General features: G+C 43.8%; 2 non-coding genes across 2 annotated transcripts; both read left to right on the plus strand.

Moving 5' to 3' along the window:
* The first annotated feature begins 1,309 nt into the window (after positions 1 to 1,309).
* trnai-uau (transfer RNA isoleucine (anticodon UAU)) lies at positions 1,310 to 1,383 on the plus strand. Its single transcript has one exon. It is a non-coding gene; the product is annotated as a tRNA-Ile (tRNA).
* A 3,346-nt stretch (positions 1,384 to 4,729) lies between these two features.
* On the plus strand, positions 4,730 to 4,811 carry trnas-gcu (transfer RNA serine (anticodon GCU)). Its single transcript has one exon. It is a non-coding gene; the product is annotated as a tRNA-Ser (tRNA).

The following is a 4,811-nucleotide window of genomic DNA, read 5'->3' on the forward strand; positions in this document are numbered from 1 at the left end:
CCCAGAAACGCTACTCACTGTGATATCTAATTTGATGTTAGCGACAAACGTGGCGATACGGCTTCCCATGCCTTCACCTACGTTATTTATACATATAGTCAAAAGCTAATGCCCCAGCACTGATCACATCCTGCCAATTTGAGTACATAGCTTATTATTCTGGATCTCTGTCTCCCACCTTCTAACCAACTCCGAACACATTTCATTAGGTTGCCTTAAATTCTACGCACTCTCATTGTTGTTCACAGCTTCTTATGTGGTACCTTATCGAATGCATCTGGAAGTGAATATTATATAACACCCAAGGAAACTCCATTATCTACCACGTTAGTTACACCATCAAAAAGTTCAACTAGCTTTGTTAGACTTGACTTACCCTTTACAAATCCATGTTGGCTCTCGCTGATGACTTCATATTTATCCAAGTGTTCAGTCATTATTTCCCAAATAACAGATACTGGTAACTCCCCCACAACAGACTTCAGACTAATGGGTCTTTAATTTCTAACTTTATCTCTCCTACCCATCCTAAATAATGGAGTGAGAGTGACAATGTTTCAATCAAAGGAACAATTCCTGAATCAAGAGACTTTTCAACGATCATGACTAAAACATGTACCATTTCCTCGCCTATTCCTCTTAATCCCCTGGGATAGTAAACATCAGGTCCTGGAGATTTGTCTATCTTTCGTCTCATTATTTTCTCCATTACCATTATTTTACTTATTCGAATCCCCTTGATTTATTTTCAGTTTTCCTCGTGTCTCTGGTATGTTCGCCCCATCCATTTCTGTGAAGACCGATGAAAAGTAAATATTTAGCAACTCTGGCATTTCCTGATTTTCAATTACAATATCACCTCCATCTGGCTTTAAGTGGCCCACGTTACTCTTAGTCACCCTTCTTTCTCTTAATATACGTGTAAAAACCTTGATTGTTGTCAATATTTTCCCTCACAAGTTTATCTCCTTTTCCCTTTTTGGACCTCTTACGATTTTTTAGTTTCGGCACCATAATAAACAACACTTCGCTGTAAAGTTTGGGTCAATAGTTGTCCAATGTCAGAGCGAGAATTGTCTGAACCCCTAATTTATTTAATGTAACAAACACAAGCACACATAATCATCCGTGTATCAACGCACTGAGGGATACATAAAGTTGAACAGAGAGAAATGCAGGCGAAATTGGGATGCACAGGTAAACGGACAAGCGAAATAGACAAAGATAAAACGGTCTGAACCCCAAACAGACAGTAACGTGTCACTGATAGATATTAGTGAGAGGAGGTGGGCGAGCAATGGTATCAAGTGGCGCTGTGGCTTAGTTGGTTAAAGCATTTGTCTTATAAACAGGAGATCCTGGGTGCAACTCCCAGCAGTGCCTTCCGTAATTTATTATTTTCACCGACTTTGTGGAATTAAACGACAAAATCAGAGTGTGGAATTTGTATTTGTTCAAGCTTCAGGAGGAAACGGATAACAGAATGACTGATCAAAAACGCCCTTTCATTGTACAGACAGACCTCTCATAGAATGTGTCCGTAACACGTTAATTTATTTGTTTTTGGGCTCGTTGGGGTTGTGGTATAATTCACGATTTGAGGTTTAAACCCAGAAGTGGTCCTAATTTTGACCGAGACTTGTGATCTTAACCTGCGGTGCAAACTTTTGCAAACAGAAAATAGAAAATCCCCAAATCATTCCACCTGAATCCCCAGGCCCGGATGAAATATATCCCAGGTTGTTAATAGAAGCAAGAAAGGAAATAACGGATGCTCTGACCATCATTTTCCAATCATCTCTGGTTACAGGTGTGATGCCGGAGGATTGGAGGACTGCTAAAGATGTACCGTTGTTTAAAAAGGGAGAAAGGGGTAGATCGAGTAATTACTGGCCAGTCAGCCTAACCTCGGTCAGGCTGAAGGTATTCCATTAAATCTACACTGTACTTCCTCCACAGCCAATACTGGGAGGAGGGGACTCTTGACTGACAAGCCTCAGCTACATCAGGAGAGGGAAACTGACCCTCGGTCTCTAATATTCCTGGGATGTGCTACTTTTGAACAAAAAGGTGAGTGTCTCTATACCTTTAAACTCGCTGTCTCACTGCACATGTATTGAAAGTGTATCGTAGGACGGTGTGTGAGTGTCTCTATACCTTTAAACTCGCTGTCTCACGACACCTGTATTGAATGTGTATTGTCGGACGGTGTGTGAGTGTCTCTATACCTTTAAACTCGCTGTCTCACTGCACATGTATTGAAAGTGTATTGTAGGACGGTGTGTGAGTGTCTCTATACCTTTAAATTCTCTGTTTCACTGCACAGCATTGACAGTATATTGTAGAATGTTGTGAATGGGACGAGGGTCAGTGGGGCGAAGTGCAGCCGATTGGGAGCAGCGCCCGTTTGCCGGGTGAGTATTGCACGGTTGTCTTTCTCTCTCCCGTCTTTCTTTCTTTCTTTCTTTCATCGCCTTCTATCCCATCCTTTCTTTCACTCTCTTTTCATTCCTCTTAATTCGTTCTTTTTCTTTCTGCCTCCAACACCTTTGTCTGTATCCTGTCTTCGTTCTCTCATGTCTCTCTGCTGAAAGATCCAAAATTCAGACCCGCCGCTTCTTCCAGATTTTTTTCCTTCCACAATCATGGTCCATTTCATTGAGACTTTACTGCGGCCTTACCGACTCTAACACTCACTTTCACATTCTTATATCTTTAAGTTTGCTCGACATCGACCGCTGTTTCTTGGATGCAGATGTCCCGTTCGCACCAATGCTCATTTGTGCCTTGAAACATTCCCACCTGCGAGACTGCTCCAGAGACAAGAACGAAGAAAGCAGGGCTGGCAATCGGAAGGACAGCGGCATACTTTTCCGTGAAATTTCCATGGGGTATCTTGTGATACGGGGGATGTTAACTGAAGAACTGGGTTTTGTTTCCATGGTCGTTGGCGCTTTTCCCCGAGCAGGTGATGTGCGGGAGAGACGGGCGGCGCGACATCGCTGCGAATGACGTCTGAAATGTGCACTTTTGGCAATCTGGGCGGTGCAGGAAGATCGGAAATGTTCCGCTTGATTTTAACAGGTCTGTGGAAATGTACGATTGAAAAGGAATGAGGAGAAATGCAAAGAGCGGCAGTGGCGAAAAAGTATGGATTACAGGAGGTTGGCCGTGAGTGAAAGGTCCTTTGAATGTCCGGCGTGGAAGGGATTTTGTTCGGAAACGACAGACTTTAAAGCGCGTGGGGAAAGTAAAGTGCGAGCTGCGTCCTTGAGTCAAATTGGGTGTTTTCAGGAAAACAGCCATTCTGAAATCATAAAAATTAAACCAGAAAATGCTGAAAACACTCAGCAGGTCAGGCAGCGCCTGTGGAGAAAGAGCCAGAGGTAACGTTTCAGCTCCATGACATCTTTCAGCCGCAACGAATCGATTGCCATGTGGGACAGTGGCTTAGTTTTCGAAAATGTTAGATTTGGTTTCTGAATTACAAGGTTTCGAATTCCACCGCTGTAAGAATTTGCTGGCGCTGTTCAGTTTGGTCTCTTCACCAAAAATCCTTCTTTTCTCAGAAGTGCCTTTCCGCATTGCTGGCGAACATCTGTTTGCTCAAATCAGCAAAGTCAAATTAGCACCCGAACTGTTTCTTGCACGGAGGTGTTGGGACTGTAAGGTGTGATCGAGGTGAATTATCAATCAAAGTGCAGAATGGCCCCCTGGTAAACCGAGTATCTCTAGTGGTCAGCATAAGATAAAAAATATGTACCATAATTATGTATTTCATCTTTCCCTCACTCGAGGATTCATTATCAGGGAATGTACATGAGCAGGTCGATTGACGTCACGCTCCGGTCGTTTTGCATCGCCTCCTACAAATAGAATAGAATCATAGAAATGTTACAGCACGGAAAGAGGCCATTCGGCACATTGAGTCCTTGCCGGCTCTCTGCAAGAGCAATCCAGCTAGACCCACTCCCCCGCCCTTTCCCTGTAGCCCTGTATTTTTTCCTTTCAAATACTTATCCAGTTCCCTTTTGAAGGCCATGATTGAATATGGCTCCAAGACCCCCTCGGGCGGTGCATTCCACATCATAACCACTCGCTGTGTAAAAAAAGTTTTTCCTTCAACTTTGGTTCTTTTGCCAAAGACCTGAGATCTATGTGCTCTGGTCCTTGACCCTTCCGCCAACGGGATCAGTTTCTCTCTATCTACTCTCTTCATGATTTTGAATACTTCTATCAAATCTCCTCGCAACCGTCTCTGTTCGAAGGAGAACAACCTCAGCTTCTCCAGTCTATCCATGTAACTAAAGACCCTCATCCCTGGAATATTTCCAGTAAATCTCTTCTGTGGGAGATTACCATTACCATGGCATTACCATCGCCGAATCCCCCCGAGTAACATCCTGAGGATCACCATTGACCAGAAACTTAACTGGGCCAGCCACATAAATACTGTGGCTGTAAGAGCAGGTCAGAGGCTGGATGTTCTGCGGTGAGTGACTCACCTCGTGACTCTCCAAAGCTGTTCTCCGATCTGCAAGGCGCAAGTCAGGAGTGTGATGTAATACTCATGTGATGGTCATCGACCTGAAACGTCAACTCTGTTTCGATATCTAAAGATTCTGCCTGACCTGCTGAGGATATCCACATTTACTGTTTTTATTTCAGATTGGCAACATAACCAGTATTTTCATTTTGAATAAAAGGGATTTCGCAGGCTTCCTCATGTGACGAGGTGGCCGAGAGGTTAAGGCGATGGACTGCTAATCCATTGTGCTCTGCACGCGTGGGTTCGAATCCCACCCTCGTCG

This window comes from Heptranchias perlo, chromosome 20 (genome assembly GCF_035084215.1).
Source record: "Heptranchias perlo isolate sHepPer1 chromosome 20, sHepPer1.hap1, whole genome shotgun sequence".
Lineage (NCBI taxonomy): Eukaryota > Metazoa > Chordata > Chondrichthyes > Hexanchiformes > Hexanchidae > Heptranchias > Heptranchias perlo.